Source organism: Argiope bruennichi, chromosome 3, assembly GCF_947563725.1.
Source record: "Argiope bruennichi chromosome 3, qqArgBrue1.1, whole genome shotgun sequence".
In the NCBI taxonomy this organism is placed as follows: domain Eukaryota; kingdom Metazoa; phylum Arthropoda; class Arachnida; order Araneae; family Araneidae; genus Argiope; species Argiope bruennichi.
The window spans coordinates 86,053,364-86,076,386 of NC_079153.1; the positions used below are offsets into that span (position 1 = coordinate 86,053,364).

Consider the following 23,023-nt stretch of genomic DNA (forward strand, 5'->3'; position numbering starts at 1 on the left):
CGGAAAGGCTCCCCTGGTCTTTAATGACCGCAGTAATTGGTCCCAGGTATAATTGAGAACATTTTTGGGAGTTACTTTTTCTTTCTACAGGGGAAGAAACACACCCACGACAGTGGTGTAAGTCCCCTCTTCAACTCTGAAAGCCAGCTGCCAACTACGCAGAACTTAATTTCTTTAACTTGCGGGTTTTTATTGAAAATATGAACCATATTTTGAGTTGTACAAACTGTTTGTTTTTTCAATTGTTTGTTTTATCTGCTCTTAACGTCATCTGGCAAATGTAGAAACTCTGTTTTTAAGAAGAGCTTCCGTGAAAAGCAAATATTATTTTGGTTTTGATTATTTTTAAATAAATATATGTTTTATATTACTATTCGATAAAATCTTAAATTTGATTGATTTCCAATTATTCTAAGGTAATAACTAAACCTCTGAATTAAACATTTTAATAACCTTTAGCTTAATATAGCTTATTTTTAATTAAGAATTCAACATAATTTTTCGTTTTGAATGTTGCTTATATTAGAATTTTTAACTTTTTTTAAGTTACTTCTTACCATTAAGTAGTGCCGTTAAAAATTAAGACTTAAAAAAAGATAGTAACGTATTTATCAAACTTAATATCAAATTACAATAAGTTATATGTTCTTCGAAAAGTTTTTTCTATTAAAATTCTGCCTTTGAAGATATGTAGTTTTTATAGAACACGAATTTGTATTTATTTTTTTCCTCAAAAAATTGATTACTTATTTTGAATAACAAACAGTACATTTCCAACAAAAAAATTTTAATAAATTTTTAAAATTAATTGTTTGAAACTTTTACTAATTTTGTTGTTGCTATTTTGTTTTTACTTGAAAGGTTTTTATAAATAATTAATGATCATTATGTATGCGTAATTAGATATTATATTCTCATAGTAATGCATTTCTGATACCATCAACCTTCTTTAAAAAAAACTTTGTTTCGGGAATTATTTTAAAATAATTTTCTGTAAAATTTTCAAATTTAGACGTTGCCTGGGTTAAAATATTGTTAACTTGCACACAAATTTGAAATCCGGAAAAGTCTCATTCTACATTTGTCTCAAAATACTAGAAAAGATATTTAAGAAAATGATAGGATATTCCGTTAGAAAAGTATAACACAAATATGCAATCGATGTAAATTATAGTTACATATAAAGAGCTTCAAAAAACTTAGTCCTAAATTTTTTTACGTAATATTTTTTTCTTGTATGAAATCAAAACTTCTTTTCTCTCAAAATCAATATCTCCCTCAAAACGTGATCCTTTGCAAAATAAAAATAAATAATGATGAATTAAATTTGTACCTCGTAATTCTGTCTTGAATCGTATATTTTTAACAAGGAAAAAAAATAAATAGATGCCCTCCCTGTTATAATACTTTAGATATAGATATAAAATATTATTATCCATGCATTTATTTTAAATGTTAAAATACACATATCAGAATATATAAGAATTAAATTTAAATGCCCAAATGTGTTAAAAAAATTTATTATTTTAAGATAAAATTCCTTATATGAAACTATGCTTGCAACTAAAATATAGATAAAACAATCTTAATAATGTACATATGATTCAGGAGGCCAAAATTTCATTGAAATGTGTTTAAATTTTTGGAATTTGTTAAATTTTCTTTATACACAAATGTATTAAAACAAATTTTAAAAATTAAAAAATAAACAAAATTGAGAATGATATTTAAGATAGAAGAGATACTTAAGTGTCCCTAATTTTATTTCCTGTATACATAGGATAGAAACATATAAAAAATAATAATTTTTATGTTAACATAAAGATTTTAACATAAGACATTTTTAAGACATAACATAAAGATTTTAAATTTTCAAAAATTCTTTATTTGAACACAAGTAAATTCTTCAACGAATCTACTTAACGAGTAGTTACTAATTTTACGCGAATAATTAGATAATATTAATTCCAAATAGCTTCTTATATTCATTGTTCTTATTCTAGATTAAGCTTCATGTTTAACCACAACAATGTTTCTCCAAACTTATGATATACGTTAAACTTTCTTAAAACATTACCGCCTTTTTCGATGGTATAGTAAAAATCTGTATTTTCATTATACATTTTTTCTTTTATTCTTGTTATTATTTTTTCCAAAAAGAACTGAAATTCTGAGTTTTTACTTAAGAATAAGATCGACTCGGAAATAAAATGTTAAAAGTCACTGACATTTAGTACAATTCTTAGTTTTAGTCTTAACAAATTCATTTGATCTTCATACAGTGCTGTTAAAAATCCACGCTTGTGCAGATAAAAATCCATCTCAATGAGATTTCCTATAATGCATATTCAAAGCGCATCATGATGCGCGAGTAGCCGCATGATGCGAGAGCATATTGTACAGACAAATAAATCAGAATTAAAATATAAAAACTGCTGAATCTAGGCTTGCTGAAATCTGAGCAATTACCATTTCTTCATTTTCAATGTCTTTAATCAAGGAAAACTTACTCTATTTATCATTGATGTTTTCTAACATACTATTTATAGAATAATATGTTACATGAACCCTCTTAATAGAACGCTTATAATTTTATTATTAAATAAAATTGCATCTTTATCTCCCTATTACCAATATCAATGGAAATATTTATTTCGTAGAGTTCTTTATATCTTGCAATCGCAAGATTTTCTATTCAGTGCATCTGCACCACTTGCGTTAGAAACGTCATTTTCTCTCCACTACTTTCACCTGGAGTTACTCCTCCTCGTTTCTTCCTCTCGTTTATGACGTCATAAGGGTCTATTTCATTCCTTCATGGTCCCATCTATTATCACGTTCTCCTTTGCCTCTCCATTCTATTCTGCTTTTCCTCCTTGCTTGCTTTCTTTTTTTCCACTTACCTTGTATGGACTCTTCTTCGTGAATCGTTCAATCATTCTTCTTAAATTCAGTTCGCGCTTCCACACCCTGCAATCCCTTTTCATTCCCTGCTTTTTTTTCCACCCATCTTTTGCGATTTTTTTTTTTTCGTCTTTTTTTATAGCTAAGTTTCATTCTTCATTATGTTTTTGTAAGTTTTAAGATCAAATACGGGGATTTCTCATAAGATGATTCTGTTCATAGTTCCACCGCTTTCCCTTGATAATTTTCATGCAAATGGAAAAGTTTTTTTTTTTTTCAAAAAGCTGTTTTTAGCATTTTTTTATAGCTAAGAAAAACCAAACACTTGTACGGTTGGGTTTACCCCTTAAGTCTCTTTCTATGAAGCGAATTTCGTATTTATCAGCACAAGTAAAAGAAATAGAGAAAAAAAATATTTGTTTGCTTAATTTTTTTTATAATTGCAAGTAGATTACTGTCTTTTTTTGTAGTTATGGATTTCTGTATTTAGAATTTGCTTTCCCTTTTACATGCATAACTAAATAATGAATGGTACAAATGTATAGTATTATATTTACATTACAATTTTTTTGTCTTTTTTTCTTAATTTTACGGTCTAGTGATTTTAAAATGTTTAAGAAAGTATTTTCTACCGTTTTCTGAAAAAATTATTAGTTTTGAATAAATTTTCATATTTAATACCAAATAAGGCAATGTTGATGTTTAAAATACTTTAATTAGTTAAAAAGACATCTTTGATTTATTCTTTCTGTGTGTTAGTACAAATAGATAAAGGGCTAAATTTCTAGAAATCTTATTACTTTTTAACTGATTAGAAATGGGTCAGAATTTAATTACTGTAATAATTACGTTTATCCTTTCAGATTGAATCATAGATGTTTAATATGAATTATAATTGTATTATGACTTCTAATAAAGAGTTATTATTACATTATAACATTTGTAAATCAGCTTTTAGTATGGGCACGTCTGCTGAAAATTATAAGCATATCGACTTCTTTATTTAAAAACATAAATAGAATATTGCACTCAGTTATACAGTAAGCAATTTTCAAATCCATAGTCCAATGATTAGTGCTTACTATCCAAAGATAAACAAATGAATAAAGCAAATATTAATAGCAGCATTTATCTTTATTTTTATTCCTTTAAAATAAAAACTTAGCTTGAATGCCGAAACATTGTTCTTTTCTTCGCTATTTCTGTGTTTCAATTTACTTACTTTATCAAGAAAATATCCTGCTTTAATTTCTAACCCTAAAATTTGAAAATTATCCCAACATAGAATTATTTATATAAATTAATTATATAATATCAAAAATCTACTTTAAGCTCATATAAAATTTAATCGCATTACAACAAAAATATTATTTATTTAAATTAATTCTTAAAATTCTTAACTAAAATAAAAATGCTACCATTTCAAAATCTTTTGGTTTTAATATTCCGCTTATGCATCCATATCTTACTTCAAATCATATTAAACATCATCTCATAATAGTAACAAATTCTATAAAATGTTTTAGTAATGCCAAATAAAAATATGATAAAGACCATTTAACGAATGAAAAGTCCTTTTAAGGCATCGCTCAATTTAATTATTTTTAAAAAGCAATAATTTACGAGTCTGTTTTAAAAGACGAAATCACTAGCTATAAAACATTACCACAATTTCTAATGCAGCAACAAAGCTTGTGTGAATATTCAGTCAGCAAATTCTGTTTGCATTTCTAAAATAAACACGGCCCATAACTATTTCTAAAACCCAAGAGAAAATTTTAAATAAAGCAGATTCAGCCCAAAAGAAATAAAATTGATTCTCCGCGTTAATCCAGCGCTAGACCTCGTGCATTAAACTGAATGACTCTATTTTCGCAATAAACTACATGTAGAGCCTTATTTGCTAAAAGGATCCTCCTCATTTCGACTCAATTCAGAGTTTATTCGCAAAACTTCCATTATCCCGACCGACTTAGTGAACAAACAGAACAGTTCCATCGCTGGCATATCCTCTTCCACCTCAGCACAAAAGCTTTTGTGTATCTGCTTCTAAAGCGAAACTCTCGCTTCAAATCGTTGCTAACAAAGAAAGACTTAAAACCAGGCTCAATGAAGTACCACCATCGATGGGTAGAGGGCGCTTCACGTCAACAGAGTAGAAAAATCGCCGCCATTTTACAATGGAAATGGAATTTTAAGTAAAGGTGCCATCAGAATTAGAATTTAATTGCGAAGTACGCTACAAAATTGGAAGCCTTTCGGTCTCTAACTTTATTTGACTTATAACCTCGTTTCTTGAGGCTAAATTGCCTCTAAATTAATTGAAATGGGTTAGAACATATGTTTTGATAATTATATTACATTAGTTTCTGAACTACTATTTCTAGATAACTTTTCTGTCGTGTTCGTCAGTAATTTTAGATCGTTATATGATAATCACTTTAGCTATACGTATAATTACGATCAAAGTTCAAGACTATATTAAAAAGTTATAGCAGTAATTAAGCATTCTGCTATAAAATGTGAAATATTCCTTAGCAAACATTATATAATTCCAGTATCTTTTTATCTGTCCTATTTATTAATGATTTTGGTTTATTAGCATTTTTCGCCTGTGAATAAAATTACAGTTGAATTAGACCCAAAGATTTAAGCATTTCATTTTATAAATCCGTAATTTTTCTTCGGAATACTATACATCAGTTATACATAAAATAAACACAGATTTAATTATCATTTAAAACTAATTCTAAAAAAATTATTCCATTTTAACTTTCTGTAAATAACTATATTGCTGAAAAAAATTGCTAAAAATTAATATATAGAATAAATCATTCAAAATAAAAATAAATATCAATTTTTAACTATTTCTGATTTGATTACAACAAATTAATTTTTACATGAGTAATATATTATAAGAATCAATAATAACAAACTTCATTTATATCATAAATATGAAACTTTCTAAAATCTATCCGGGGTTTGAAAGAGCTGCCTTACTAAAATCTTTTCGATAAAACCTTGCCAAGTCTGGCATTTAACATTTTTGAAAAATAATCTCAAATAGAAGAGAATTAAAACTTTTCTGATAAACAGGTGCAATATGACAGGTAAATTCCCAAAAATGCTGCTTCGAAACGCAGGAAATTTTTCCTGTGGTCGAAATCCATGGACAACTTTCAGTCTTTGTTCCGCAACTCATGTTTTATCCATGATCATGTACGGTAATTCATTAAAGTAAGCATCAAGCTCTATTTACTCTTAACTCTTTCTTTTATTCGCATAGAATATGCAGTTTTTTTTTAATCTATTATGTACACATACATGCTCACTGAGTCCAGGCAAGAGAAATTCTTCAACCAGTTTCTGAATTCACCACTTAGTAAACACACCTTCGGTAATAAATCCTTTTTCCCTTTTCAACTCTGTCGTTGAAAGATTTTGGGTGATCCATTATACGGGTATAAATTTTCTCAACCCCTTTCGACGACCTAGACTTAATAATGCCCACCTCTATTCCCAAGAGTAATTAATGTGAGAAGTTCTTTCACGTATAAAGGTAGTTTTATTTATTTATTGCTCGCCCTCTCCCTCTTTTATCTTACCCCCTCCTTGCTAAACTGTGATTGGATATGAATGAGGATGGAGGTTGGCGGAAGATATAAATGGAAAGGGCGGCCTATGAAAGTAAAAACTATTTTCTTCGTGTCGAAATGGTAGTAATAAATCTTAAAATGATGGGTTTTTCAGAATTCTTCAGAAACACTTGAAGATTATTTATAATTTCTTTGTTGTTTGGACAGCAAATATAAAATTAATTCTTGAATTCGTCTGCTTCGCGGCATTTAAAAATAATTTTTATTTATAATTTCATTTATTAAGATTTGAAGATAAAAAAATAGCTTCCTTTTAAAAGAAATTTGTTAAAACTATTCTAAATTCAAGCGAAGAACATTTAATTAATGGCGCAGAATTCTAGTGTTATATTAAATTTAATGTGAGTGTTATCATCTCCTGTAACAAAAATTAAAAACTTGGAATAAAACAATGAATAAAATTCTTTTCAATAAATATTCGTTTTATCTTATGTAATTGGTACTGGAACTATCAATATACTAACAACATTCAGATATGTCTTAATGGCTGCTAAAAAATAACTCATTGCAAAATGCACTTAATTATTATTCACTTAAATTTTTCATTTATATATGCGCAACTATTTTGGCAACGACACGTAAGTGTTTGACTTAATAATACATATCATTTAGAATTATGAGAAATGCTCAAATAAGTTTTCAAAGCAATTTAAATCTGTTATAACATTAGAGACAGAATACAAAGCAAATATTGATTAAAGTGATTCCACGCTGGAATTCATGCCAATAACATAATGAATTATGCTTACTTTTAAGTGTAAAGGCAAAATAAGAAATAACAAATAATCACTTCATGTGTAAGCATTTTATCGTAAATTAAAACAAAGTAACAACCACTGATTAAATACAAATCTGAATTTGCAAGAACGGAGTTTGAAATGAATATAGATTGCATTAAGAGTAATACAGAGGACACTTTTAATCATACAAAATAAACAAGGATTTAGATAAAATTTCTGCTGGAACTAAAGACTCACGAAGTATTTTTTATTTGAATTTATGAAGCTTCCTTGTTTCTAAAGATAACAAAATTACATATAGTAACGCCATCTTCCGCCGTAATTTAAAACTAATTCTTTTTAGTAAAACTGCAAAAGAGAACAAGAATTTTGCTTGGCAATATTGCAGTATCATTTAATTGATCTCGTATCAGTTCGTGTTTCAATTGAAGTCAGTATAAATATCCCTAATTTTTAATGGTCCTTTGTTTTTCTGGAGAATTTCATTCAGAATTCGTCGGTAAACCATTCACAATATTCTGGACAAAATTCTCTTTCGCATACAGTTGATAATTCAATTTAAATGTTTTAAGATTTTTAATTAATAAAATATAGGGCTTAAATTGATTACATTAAATAATCTTAAAAGACTTAATGTACTCTTAAAGCGTCAAGAATAATAGTTTTAATACATTAGATTTTTAAAAAATAAAAAGAAAGTCTAACAGTTTTCCATTGAACAATTATTTGGAAGTTTTATGTAGTAATTTTGAAGTCATTATAGACTCTTACCACCATCGTAAGAACAAGAAATGCATCAATCAGAACTGTTAGCCAGTCAAAGCTTTTATGACTTGACATTTGAAATGTGCTCCGAGTAGTCCATTTCAACTCAAGTCTAAAATCTTTGACTAATCAACGATGTCCTTTCGGATCACTTCATCTTAATACTAGTTACCAGTACAATTTTATTCAAAATTATATTCAGGGCATTGGAGAAGCAGCAAATTAAAAAATACGGATGCCAATAAAGGAAAAGGTGACAATAGTTCTGTAGAATAAAATTCTAAAAATTACAACTTCAACTATCATTTGCAATCATTATCTGTAAATATCAGGGGAAAATTTTTAACTTTATTGGGATTCACTTTGGTTAATTGTTTGTTCATAAAAGACAATATGTATATGTTTTCAAGATATGTTTAAAATTTGAGATATAATTTAAAAGTCAAAACAAACATAAGAGATACACTTAGATGGAAGTTGATATACCGAAAATGCAGTTTATCCTAAAGATTTTGGTAGTTCAAATAAGTTAAAATATTTGAAACCATTTTTCAATTATTTTATGTTTGCATAATGAATTATGGGTATATTTAATAATAGTAAAAGTATGCTAACTAACAGCATAAATAATTTTTAATAAAATTACAGTTTTAAAGGAAAATTAACATTCATTTTAAAGCCATTGAAGTAAACATTAAGATTAAATTTTAATTACTGGGTATAAAGATTTGTGGGGGAAAGGGAAGAAAAAAATTTAAAAACGTTGAAATACTTCATTTCAGATTTCAAATCATAAGAAGTTATTTTTTAAAAAATTGAAATTTGTCCTAGCAAAATTTTACAGCAATATCAATGATGCATTGCAAACATTATGTGTTCTTTTCTAATTTCTTTATAAATCTCTAATTAATATCGTGTATATTTGTTGAAATAAACATAAAAATATTTTTAAATTTTAGAGTGTTAATTTCAGAGTTTAAATTTTAGAGAAAGATGTGCCAGTTTAAAAATTAAATCACTTTCTCCAATAAGGCATTTCTGTCCATTTTCTTCCACAGGTTAAAATTAGAAGCAATTCACCAAAGATCTCCTAAGTTTCATCTCTAAAATTTACAGAAGAATATTGATATCTGTGAGGTTTAGTATTTCAGAAATATAAATAAACACAAAATTTTAAAACATAATTCGGTTGATTTGATTTAGCTTTTGTTTGTAATATATATATAACTGAGAAAAAATGGTAGTTTATGATCCTATAAAATATATAACAATTTAATTCTTCTTATCAAAATTTAGTAATTTGGTTACTAAAATTTTATTTTTGAAACACATATGATTCTAAAATCAACAGACTAAATTAACATTATTAAATATCTTCATATACTTAAAATGACTAAATATCTAAAAATTTGATACTTTTTTTTTTGCAACAGCGTTGATTTATTACTTTCCACGTTTCCTTTTCCTTCACTCTCTAATTAACAATATTGTAAAGGGGGATTTTTACTTCTAACTATAAAGTACGTGACATTCCGTGATATTACTTTTTTGCTACATAAGATACTTTCTTTGGAGTATGTTGTCTTATCATCTCTCTAAATCTATATTCCTTGTAATATGAGAAATAAGACATAAAGAAGAATACGTTACAAACTTCGGTAAAATTAAATTCACAAAAATTGTTAATCAAATAAAAAAAATAGTAAAAATTAAGATTCTGACTCAAACATATGATAAAAATTAGAGGAGAGGTAAATTTTCTGTATCGTCTGGATTTTATTGTTATTTTCTCGCAAAACTGAAAGTAATCATCTTCTACTAGTAAAGTAATCTAGAAACAAACATTTTGCATGTTCTTTACCAGAATCATCTGGAACAAACACGCAAATAGAAAGAGATTGGAGTAGCTCATAGGAAATTTGCAGAATTTCCAAAACAACTCCATAATTAAACTAGTCTTTTTAATTATATTACCAAGAGATTAGGCATGACTTAAATAACACCAGACATTAGTAACCATGTAGAGGAATATTATAGATTAATAACGAACAAAATTCCAAACTTGTGGTAGACGGAAGCTTCTTTTAGTTGTCTGTGTAATGGTGGAATTTTAATAACGCGTTTTTAACTACCTTAGTTTTTTTGAACTTTTACTCCGTCTGGCCCAAATACATGGAATTAAAATCAATTTGGGGAAAGTATAATCTGGGTGTAAAAAAATTAGTGTTATGCATTTTACAGTATTTCTTTTTTATTAACTTATAGGTTATATTTAAAAAAAATAATAATTGGATAGATTTAAGTTATCGCCAATTTAAAGGAAGAACTAAGAAATAATATTGACACACATAATTTTAAATTAATCCATGATTTTGTAAAACAGTGTTAACAACGCTGAAATCATATCAACAAATCATTTACAAAATAACAAATAGAAACAATAATTTACGAAATTCGTTTCCAATTCGTTTATTCTCAAGACTGAATTTAAACGAAATCCTTAGAAATGAATTTTAAATTTACTGACAGTTAAATTATACAGTTCTGTACATATTAATAATAGTAGGTTTATACAATGCTACCGCCTTTGGTGACCAATTTGTTCGCCCAGATTATAAATTTTTTGTGATGTTAAAAATTAATGTGAAAAGGCATTTTTAAAATTTCATTTTGTTATTTGATAAAATGAATTAAATTGAATAAGTCAATGCAAATATGTATATACTACAAAATAAAATGATATTACGAAAATTCTTCTTCGATCCAGAGAATGCAATTTTTTAAGTCTTCTTAATTTTAACATTGGCAAAAAGGTGATCAAATGTTTTGACGAATGAGTTTGAATTTCCGAACATTAAAATTACAAATTGTGTATTAAATTAAAGAAAGATCATAAAAATTATGAAAATATAGTACAAATATAAAATTGATATAATTTAAAAAGGTAATTTTTGAGTTTTCAAATGATACAAAACCATTTTTGTGAGGCAATAGTTTTGGAAGATATGGCCATCGTTTGCTGTTGGTAAGTCATTACATGTGAAAATGGTAAAATCTATTTCCGCGCCCAATTCAAGTATGTTTGAAGCTATGTTGTAGTTTCAAAAAAATTTTAAAGATTGCGAAAGTTCTCACCTTTTGTATAAAATTCAAACATATTATGTTGTTTATGAAAAGCAATTTATTTTGCTTTGCAATCATTCATTTCCAACAATTCTTTTTAAAATGGATGAATGGTGAAATCCTTCGCTTTCGCTATGATTTTTTATGTCTAGTGGCATACTATCCTAGTAAGCTCCACGATGGGGGGGGGGAGGGCACCTCGTAACTGAGGATGAGAAGTTTCCGGTATGGTGGTTGGTTCTTGTCACCCTTGTGGGTACACGAAAAGGTAGGGGTCTAGCTCCTCCCATCGATGACGGGACGTGCTTCCTTAGGGAAGAGTTATACCGTGGCTGGTGATGGCCCTTAGGACTCAACCACAGTTCCCGTTAGTGTTGCTGTTGCAGCGATCCGGTCATTCAAGTTTTTCCATGCGCCTTCAGGTGGATGGGAGCAGTCAGTTTGTGACTCTGATACTATTGTGGTAAAAATGAGGTAAATAAGTAACTTTTGCTTCTAACATCTGCAGTTAAAATGATTAAAATATGATTTATTTCTGTTCAAACAGAAGAAAGACTATTAGGCGAAGACTACAAACAAATAGACAGAGAGAAGGGGAATATCTGAACTTCCAGGGCACCAGCTCAAACCTGGACTCAGTTCCTACCCAACCAATAAGAAATTCCGAAGAAACAAGAAATTGATATTTTCTTTCACTCCGAATTCGCACTTTTTCCTCTCACCCCATCCCTCTCACGATATGTAAGCGAATCAAGTGCTGTAATTATCCCTAAATGAGCAACCGAAATTACTTCAGGGATTTGCCGAACATACCCCGGTGTGGAGAGAAAAAAATTAGATTAGAATTAAGAAAAGAGCGGAGGAGGAGAGTCGGAATGAAAAATGTTGCGTCCCATTCAAAGGCAAAAATGGGCTCTTTTCATCGCTTTTATAGCTTTTTATGCTCTTTCACCTTTATGGCCGTGCAGTGGAATAAAAAATGCTATCGCGGACTCGCGTTTCCGCATTCGTCTTTATTTTCTCGCTTCATTTTTATCTCTCTTCGGTAAACTACATTTTCCGTCTTCCTCCTGAAAAGGCAACATTTTTATTCCAAAGGAGAAAAACACGTTTTAAATCTTCTCTTGAATGAGAATAGTTCATTCGCACCTTCCTTTATGACAAAATGTCTCGCACATAATATCGCCTGTCATGCCTCACTGAAGGGATATAATATACAGCTCAGTTCAAAAAAAAATTTTATTTATAAAAGTTAGGAAAAAAATTGTTATTTTTCCTGGAAGCATGTTTTCCGAAAACTAGGGTTCCAACGCTAAGGAACTGAGCAGGAATAATTGATGTTGACGCGTGAAATGAACTTCTGTTGGATGTCATTCCAACGGAAGAGGACTAGGTAGTATATTTGCTTTCACGTGTCAGGGAGGAAAAAATATCGGTTCTAATAAAGAATGGTTGTAGCTGCCAATCGGAATGTAGTTGTTACAGAATTGGCTTTTTATCAACTCTCAGCTGAAATCTTTAAAATGAACTAGTTTCAAAATTTTAAAGATATTGTCACAAAAGAGCAGTAAACATTACCAGGAAGAATGGCCAAATGCGAAATGATGTCGAAAAGAATGTATTGAAAGAACTGAGCAAAATGGGGTTTTTTATAATTAAAAGTAAATATCGACCTAAAGGACATTCAAATGATATTCGTGAATTCATATAAAATATTTTTTAAAATTATATCGTTCATTCTTTTTTTCTCTGTCTAACTTCTGATACCTGCATCTGTATTTTTTATATTATTTCACAAATTCGTTTCTTAAGTTTGACCAGTCTTGCTAAAGTTGATGATAAGTTTAGTGAAGAGAAATATTAAAACAATTATTAGGGAATGTTATAAAATATTCGTGTTCACATATATGTTAATTTTGTTAAATGGTATTTTTCACATTTAAATCTTAAAGTATAATATATAAAATTTCGAAAACGATTTAAAAGAGATATAAATTTTATTTTCAATCTAAACAACACATCTTCCCTAACGAATATAATTTATATTTGATTCGATAAAATTTCTTGGAGCAATATTCTTCTCACTATATCAGAATTCCGCAGTTTTATAGAAAGATTTATAAATTTTTGAAAAATTTTGAACAAAATCTATACAGAGAAAATATATGTCCGACTATCCGAATATAATTAACACAATAACTACAAAATGAAGAAACCTAAATGGATAAATTTTGGTGCACAGATACATCATCTAACATGTAGATCCATATCAAATTTGGAACCAAAGCAGCCATGGGGCTAACCTTTTGTCTGTGTGATTTCACAAGTATATGAACGATTTAAATATATGAAATTTCGTAAGTGATGTTATGATTACAATTGTAGATCTATTTAAATTTTTCATTTCAATCTGTTGAAAACAACGTGTCTAAAACACAAATTTGATTTTGATTTTTCAGTATCCTAATGACAAATGCTTTGGATTAATCACAAAAAAATAGCACAATAACTTACACCATACATTCAATGAAAATGTTAAATTCATGCCAAAGATCAACATGCCATGTCGTCAATGCCATACACGACATTCGCGGTCTTATCCAGAGCCGCAGTTTTATGAGGGAAGAAGACACCGTTATTAGAGAGTATGCGAGAAAATTTTGAAGAGACCATTCCTGTCAAAATATAGAAATAAAACAGACCTTAACAATGGAAGAAATCTGATGAAAATTTATTTGAATATTTGATGAAAAATGAAAAGTTTTGAATTTCAGAACGTCAGTGTTCGTTAAAAATTAGAGAAAAGAATATTTTTTTTTTAAATTGTCAAAATTCAGGAAAAATATTCACAACTATTAAATTAGCATCATTAAAAAGAATTTTTAAAATTTCAAATAGTTATAAAATTTATTTATATTTTCGGATGTTATGGTGAAAAGTGCAATTTAATTTTTTTTTTAAAGTCTCTTTGAAATATACATATGTTAAATTTGGTAGCTATAGATCCAACGATCTTCCCTATAGTGAGACAATACACACTTTCATCTTCCTTATTACTATACATCTTTATATTTAATAATAATTCACAACTTCTCTAAAATTCATTTAAATTTTATCTGGATAATTCATTCACGCTTTTAATGGGTAGTTTCTTATATTTACTATCAATGGAAGTATTTTTTCTACTTAAAGCAATGAAGCTTCATAATATTTTTTTTTTTAATTTTTAACTTATTAATTTGAAATTTTGCAAGCATTAAGAGGAACATTTAAAAGATAGCACATAAATTTTCATTGCAATATGATTGTTTATTTTTGAGTTATGGGTGTGATTATAATTTTTAAAGCAATGAATAGCCTTTATGATAAATATAAATATTTCAGGCAATTATGATAAATATTCCTCCAAAATTATTTGAAAACAGTATAATTCTTTTCTATTAGTTACTTTATCTCTTTACGAGGGAAATGTGGCAATACATTTTGTGTTTGAGAAGAGACTTTCAAAATGAATATATGTATAATAACGCAAAACTATTGATATGAAAGAAAAAATATGCGCAATATTTGAGATAAAAAGAAATATAAACACCTTCAAAATGTCTTTTTTTTTATGTATGCCAAAACATCTTTTTTTTAATTATATGAAATTTTAAGGAGTTTGAAAAAAGACTGGAACATTATGAAATTAGAAAAAAAAATCTTTATTTTTTTTTTAAGATAATAGTCATTTACTTAAATCGAAGCCTATAAAATTTGAATTCAGTCTATAAAATGTTTTCTTGTTATATCTAAACCTTTTGGTTGCATTTAAAGAATAACACAGATATTCCTATAGTATAATAATCAAATAAATATATAATTTTAAATTTCACTCATTTAGCTACAAACTACTAATATACTATCATAAAAAAAATAAGAAACGTGTTAATGCACATATATTTCAAATTTAAATACCGTAACATCATTTCAAATGTTTTATTTAATAACGAGTCATTAAAATAAATTTTTAGGAGTCAAAAAGGGTGAATGACCTTGAATTTACAAATTTCCATGCCTCATAACGAAATTCCAAAAATTGTTGAAATGTAATTTTTTGCACTATTTAGTTAGAAATATCCCTTAAAGTTAAAATAAAAAAAAATTTTAAAAATCAATTTTTTTTTTATTTAAATAAACTCTGTGCAATCCCTTAATCGCTTTAACCGTCTAATGTGGCTCTCACAGGTTTGCTATCGAAATATTTGCTTGAATGTGCGTCAGATATACTAAGATATTCTAGCAAAAAGATTATTAGCATGAAATAAATAAATTTGTTTTTATAATATTTTGAAAAAGATTTAAAGACATTTTTCAATTATTCATTAAAATTCGAAACTTAGTTTTTAAATTACATTATGAACAGAAACGTGACCTACTGATTTCATTATAATTTGTTGGAAAATATATCGCATAAATATTCCTTTTAGCGTACTCTTAAATAATATTTTATTGATATATTTTAATTAATTTCTTGTATATTTTTGTCTTTAAAAAAGCTTTAAAAGTACCGACTTCAAAAATTTTCCATAGAATTTATTACATACTTTAATACTATGAAACATGAATAAAACACGCTTAAAAATACTTACAAAGCTATCTCAAATTCTTTCAATACACCTTAATACATCTTCAAGGATGGCATGAGTCATTAGCTAGCATCACCTGAGTCGTCTTCTTTTTCTTTTCTTACTGTTAGTTAAATAATGCATAAGTTATTTTCTTAAATTTTTACATTTTTAATTTTGTAGTGTAATTACCAATGATGTTATATCCTAAATTAGTAAACGCATTATAAACATGTCTCAAACATACTAATCTTGACAAAGCTGTTTCTCTCATTTTTTATTTAACAAACTGTTTTTTAAAAAGATGTGCATTATTAAGAGTAATAGTTATTCACTTCAAATAATGAATACAAACGAATACAAAACATAAACGTTGTAACTTAAAATAATGCAATAATAAAAAGGAATAAACTGCCTTGGAAGCAATTCATTATTCAGAATATTCATTCAGAATAAATGCTATACCTTTGTCATTGTTTTATACTGAAGCATCTTTCCCTTAAGGAATAAAAAGTAATTTAGCTAGCTTTTCTCTGGGAGAAAAAACGCCCAATTAAATCAACGTCTTTTCCGACGAAAGCAGAGAAGGAAAAGTAATAAATAAAAATATTCTTTTCTTCGATGGCATTAAAACTATGGCCCGTCGTTAAAATGCTCGGAATCCCATGGGATTATAATACTAAATTGAAGGTTCACTCAAACTGCATGAGAACAAAAAGTATATGTATTATTTTTGAGAAATGTTGATGTAGTATAATATTAGTCAATAGTAATCGAAATAATAAGATGTGGAATTTCTTTTCCTTGTTGAAAGTTCCTTTGGAAGATATATAATAGTACAGAAACTGCATCGATAGATAATAATTGAGGAAAGAGAATTAAATTCACAACCATATTTCTCCTAAACAATTACTGAATTTCAAATAAGAAATAGAAAAGTTATATTTTTTATCATTATAAATATATTCAAATAGTAGCTACTTTTCAGGTTTCAAATGTAATCTCACTAAACCAAACAAACTCAAAATATTATATTTTACCATTTAATTGAAATCTTATGCTTATTAAATAAGTTTGTAGATACGCTGTACGTTCAAGCTGCATGAAACACATAATTTTAGAAATCCAGTATTATTTAAAAGCGAGTTAAGCAATTGCAACCAAGCAAAGCTAAGTAGCCAATCAAAAATTCTTATTCAGGTCTTGTGATTTCATCTTTCTTGAGAAGTTTCTGAATAATTAGCTTTTATCATTTTTTTTCTTGCTTTTTACATGGGGAAAATGAAATAACTTGTGATTACTGCTGTAAAACTGATAATAAAATGGCTTGCGGTGATTCTAAATGGTTTACTTTCATGTGGTACGTCTCAAGACTATAAATAAATCATTTTTGATTTTGTGAAATCAATTAGAAATACAAGCAATTAATCCAACATTTTAATATAATGTTAATTTTATATGCTTCTTTTGTAAGGATCATTACGTAATTAAGTTGAGTTTATTATATGCATTAAAATGACTTCGGTTAATTTATACATTTATAAACTAACTCATTTCTTTTTTTTCTTGCAAACAAATCTGAATTAGGAAAAAAAAAATCAATTCGTTAAATGTTTCTCACCGTCTTTTTTTATTATTTCTATAAGTACAATATTACATTATTTATTTCCTATTCCTTGAAAAATATTTTTTAAAGATTAATTTTCTTTTTCACTTATTTTTTGATTCGTCTGCAAATTTATTCAAAAATTTCTTGCAAATATCATCATACATATTTATAAAATGTAGTTGATATAAACACGAACCCATAAGAAAATTATTTAATGAAAATAATTAAAGTTAAGAGAATTTTTATTAAAATTGAAGAATATTATTTTACCTATTTGTGAACTAATTATTGTTTTTTTATTGCAGGTTATGCTGGGTATTTAAAAAACCGTCAGTTCATTCATTTTTTGGAAAAGAAATATCTAGCATTATGGATTGTTACTTGAATGCTAGCTATTAGAGCGTGATCCAATTTTAAAGAAATTTTAGATTACTAGAGATCTCAAGATTTTTTTTTCTTTCATCTATTTTAAGTTGGCACTGAACGGTTTTCTTTACCCTTTTCTCAGCGGAAAGAAGAAAGAAAACGCAAGAAAACACAAAACTGTAAATAAAATCCAACGTCTAAATGGATTTTATGATTCGTAGCTATTACGTTAGGTTTTGCTTGATATCCACACCATGCAGTAGCCATTCTTAGATTTATCCTTTAAACAACGTTTGCCGCTTTTACGAAAGATAAATATTTAATGAAGAAGAAAAAAATATTATCTTTGTTTCCATGCCATAGTGAGACCACACGTAGATACACTCAGCACTGTAGAATTAGTGAAGATTACTCAGCAAATGTAAAGAACAAAACAAAGAAACTATTCAACGTTCTTTGTGGTATACATAAAGTAAAGTAGAAAAAAAAACTGCGTTTTGTTTCGGGTGAAAGAAGATATAAACTAGACTATAAAACTTCCCAGTTGAAAAAAAAAAAGAGAACGTAGATTTAGAGAATATCTGATATAATTGTTAAATGATGATCATTCATTGATTGCCACATACAAACTCTATGAGATAAAGTGGCTAAAGATTTTTTTAATATTAATACTTTTTCTTTATCACAACAGAAGGTAGTAGAAATATGGAAAGATGATACTGATGAATATGTTTAACAAAATTCTTACAACCGTCATATCAGCACAAGAGACTATACTAACATCGGCACTGTTGTGTTCTTCCAACTTTCCTAGCCAAAGCGAGGACTTGAATAGCTCCTATTACTTTCAGGTGACGTCACGCCAAATTCTGATGACGTCATAAGCCAAAGAACCTATCCAGCTCTGGATGAAGATATATTTATGTGTGTGCGAGCACTGTTAATCCACTTTTGGCTCACAACATCAAATAAACAGTTGCGAGTCCGATAAACTGCAGAGAAATTCTAGACTATGTCCAAAGTTAGCACACATATATGCATATATGTTTCACTACAACCAAAGACTTTACATGAAAACTAAAGATAAGAATTATTGGTTTTCCTTACGATGTATAGATTACAGAATCAAACCCACTGTTTGGAACATTTCTATTATCATTCACCTTTGAAATGTATTTTATCTCCCTCTGCACTGTAACATTTTATTTTAGACATTTTCATTACATATAACTTCCTCTTGCTTAATACTTGAACTTACAATTTCTTTTCTTTACAAGCCTTGGGCAGGAGTTTCCAGTCAATACTAAGAATGCTACATAAAGCCAGAGTTTTGTGTGCTTTTAATCTGTTCAAAATGAATGCTTCATATAAAGGAATTTGTTGAATTATATTTGTAGTTAATCAAAGAGTGTTAAAATATTTAAAAGATGAAATAAGAATATTACCAATTCTCCCGAAAAAGATCTGCATGCTTTGGGCATTCGTAGGACCAAACTGGAAATTCTTGACCATGTGTACCAGAAATGGTACGGGCCGTACATGATGAAGCCAAGTACCGGTACGTTTTCCTCCGGTGCTCTCTGACAAACAGGTTTTGACACCTGTAAGAACGTATTTTCCAATAAGTTTGATGAAAGAGTGTTTAGATAATATACTTCCTGTATCTTTCTACACGCTAGAGTACAGATATTGTTAGATATATAAAGTGGACTTTCATCATTGTTATGTTTGAGACCGAACATTCCAAACCAGATAAAGTATTTTGTCTTTCATTTTTAATTTAAGTATATGCTTATTATACATTTTGAAATGTGACTCATTTTTATAACTTATTCTAATTTGTATAATTTTCCCATGGTTATGATAAGAAAATAAATTTTTTTACCGGCTTTCTAACAAATAAATTATCTATATTAAATAATTTAGAAAACAAAAATCGTTTACAAATTCTCTTTAACTAAGAAATGCTTAATTCTCTTCGCCATTTTTACTCATTTTCTAAACTTAAGATATCGTATTGATACTTTTGTTCCGTTGCATTCAAAAAATTTAATAGCGAGTTATTAAAAGGCTAAACAAATAATTTATTTGGGTGAAGTTTAGAAAAAATACACTTACATTTAATTTCTGAGCATTATAGCAACAAGAGTAAGATGACAGCATATACGCTGATAAAATAACAGGATTAATGAAATCTTCAATATTATGTAAAATTTGGAAATTTGCTAATTTATGCTTTTAACAGATAGATAAAAGAGAGCCATGGGAAAATATAAGTGAGATTTATTATCGTTAATATTTTTTTTCAAAATAAAACAACTACGAGTTTTCTTATTTATCATAAAGATTTAAGTAATTTTCAGCACATATTTCAGTGATATTTTTTTTCATTAAAATTATTTGCTCTTTTTGAATGTTAATGCTCGAATTATGTATATTCGTATTTTGTTTCTGACAGGATAATAATATATTTATTTATATTTTTAATATGTTTGTACTGAAATAATGGATGTTATGTACATATATAAATGATTATTGACAGTAGTACCGGTACCTAGTGCCAAAGTATTAATTTTTAACTGTGAAAAGTTCATCTATATTTTGATGATTGTATACATTAGAAAAGCTTTTTATTTTATCCTTTTACGATACTTATTTCAGTTTTTGTTTCTTATTATTGCTTTTTATACGCCTGTTATGAAGTTTTATTGATTTGTTAAATATTGAAACAGTTTTGTTAACTGTATGCGAGCTGGCTAGTCAATAGTCATTAATGTGTTAAGAGTTCTTATTTGAGTTCGTTTCAAGTTTGACATTCAGAAATGCAGAGCTTTTTTTCAGCTTAACACTAGTCAATTGAACTGAATGGGATACTAGCAAACCCCGAACATTGAATTTGAAAACGTTATTGATAAAGAGGTATCAGTTTGGAACGATCTGATACAAAGCATGCAGAAACAGTCAAAACAGAACATTTGAACCACCGAAAAAAGAAAGAAGGTGCAAGTTTCATACAAAAAAAAACACAACAGAATATATTTTAGTTTGTTAGATTTTCATTAAGTAAGGCACTTTGATTACTAAATGCACATAAATAAGCTTTTCTTCCTCCTTCGCACAAAAATTAGGTTTTATTAAAAGTAGTCAATTCTTTAAATGTTTTGATGTAATAGAATAGATTTCAGACTAGGAAAGAGTTTGAAAACCATAATTTCAAATACGTTAAGAGATATTATATAAAAATGTACAGTTATTATATATTTTACATAAAAATTAAAATAAATAGATGTAACAGATCACTATTTATTTTTGATTTGCTAACAAATCGAATCTTTCGGAAGAAAGTTAAGTAGAAAAGTTAAAATATTTCGTTCAAACTTACCAATAATATTAAACTTTCAAATGTAATTAAAATTTTAATTATAGAATCCAATAAGGAATGACTGAATCATAATTAGCAACCTCAATGATTAAGTTTTCAAGCATCTTGAAAAAAGTTTTCAGCAAACTTTTGAGACGGCAGAATTAATTTAAGAACCAGCATTTGAAAAAATTAGAATGAGAAGCTTGAAATCTGTTTCTATTTTCTTATTAACATAAAACAGTTTGCTGTTTCTTCAAGTTTGTATCATATTCATTAAAACGCACCTATTATTGAGAGGCTACGAGTGACTGGAAGCTCAACGACAATCTACTTGCTGAGCGTTTGGTAATAAAGTTAAGGTTTTGAGAAACCCCTGCATTTGTTTTACCCACAAAACTCATGTGAGCAACCCACCTTTAAACCGAAAATGGAATTTCTTTCTTTTTTTTATTGTTAAGGTGACAACTCCCACCCGAAATGGGCGTTGTAATAGCAACTACCTGACTTTTACATAGCTTGTCCAATTATTTCAGTAACTTTGTTTACTGAGGCTACAAGTCGCTTTAAGTGGGGAACAATCAAAATATAACTTTAGATGACCAAATACTCTTATTCTTACAGCGTCGTTTGGAAACAGTCGTGTCTATCGCTTAAGCGTCACCTTTACCAGTGATTACTTCTATTAGGAGAATAAAATAGGCGGGCCTCCAAATTAAATCGGCGGGTTCATAGTAATTAAATACAAAATATTGAAGATTTTTATAAGAAATAATTTCTTATATTTCTATTTAAGGCTACCCCATAAATGGGTATGGCATCGTTTAAATCTTTTATGATCAAAATTACTGAGATTTCTGGTTCGGTGGTTGCTTTAAAGAAAAGACACCTCTGTCAAAGCATAAAAACGAATCAATTGCTTTGTATAAGTTAACATTTCTCCATGTACAGAGTATTGAATCCTTTAGCACAAACCAGAATGAGGACCGATCTATGACCGATACCCAAACATAAGCAAATGGTTTAGGATTCTTAGAAAGGAAATCCTTGACATTTTGAACTTCCCCTTTGGCAGGAAAAACTAGTTATAATCATGTACGTGTATTTATAACTCATAGTATAGATAAGATATATACATAATGTAGATTTTTTGAACGCCGTTGGCCTGGTAAAGAAAGTAGAATAGAAGAAAAAAATGTTTCACTATAAAATATAAAAACAAAATATGTTTTCGCATAAAGAACTGGAGAGATACCAAGAGCAAAAGCAAAGAGAGAAATATATGTTATTTTTGTTAATTTGTTATCTGAGTTTTAAATTGAGCTTATTCAGATATCTTAAAAGTTACATAATTCTTTTATCTAAATAACTTATTATTAACTACTTATGGTTAAAATTCTGAAAATAAATTAAAATTAAAGGTTTTAATTTATAAACAATTACCTACAATATGAATCAAACAGTAAGAAATTCTCGAGGCATTAAAAATAACCAAACATAAAGCATTAAAGCACATTAAACATCTTGAATACTTAACACTTTATTTATAACTCTTAAAATATATATGAATAGAAATTGCACAAAATAATAAAGATGTAAGCAAATATTTGAAAAAAGTGATTGTTTTTAAAAAGTTACTTAATTATTTTCCATTCGTTTTAATTTAAAAATTAATTCTGTACCAATTTCCACGGATATCTGAAAATTTATTTTTACATAATGCAAAATTTCTCAAAAATTTTTTACTTGTTATAATAACTCAGTAGTTTTCATGGGGGAAAAAAGAATTTTAAATGATACAGCTGAATAAAAGCAAATATAAAAATGGTTCTCGGAGTTCATTCATTAATGCACCATTTAAACGCAATAGGCGTCCTTTTCTTTCCTCTTAT

At 28.0% G+C, this 23,023-nt stretch overlaps 1 protein-coding gene across 6 annotated transcripts in view; it reads left to right on the top strand.

Annotated features, from left to right (window-relative positions):
* LOC129963348 (CUGBP Elav-like family member 4) overlaps positions 1–19,654 on the top strand; it is a 542,668-nt gene extending 523,014 nt beyond the window's left edge. For all 6 annotated transcript variants that reach the window (XM_056077669.1, XM_056077671.1, XM_056077674.1 and 3 more), the window contains one exon: positions 17,710–19,654. The gene's annotated coding sequence lies outside the window, so the exon portion shown is untranslated. The remainder of the gene's footprint in view (positions 1–17,709) is intronic.
* Positions 19,655–23,023: the final 3,369 nt, after the last annotated feature.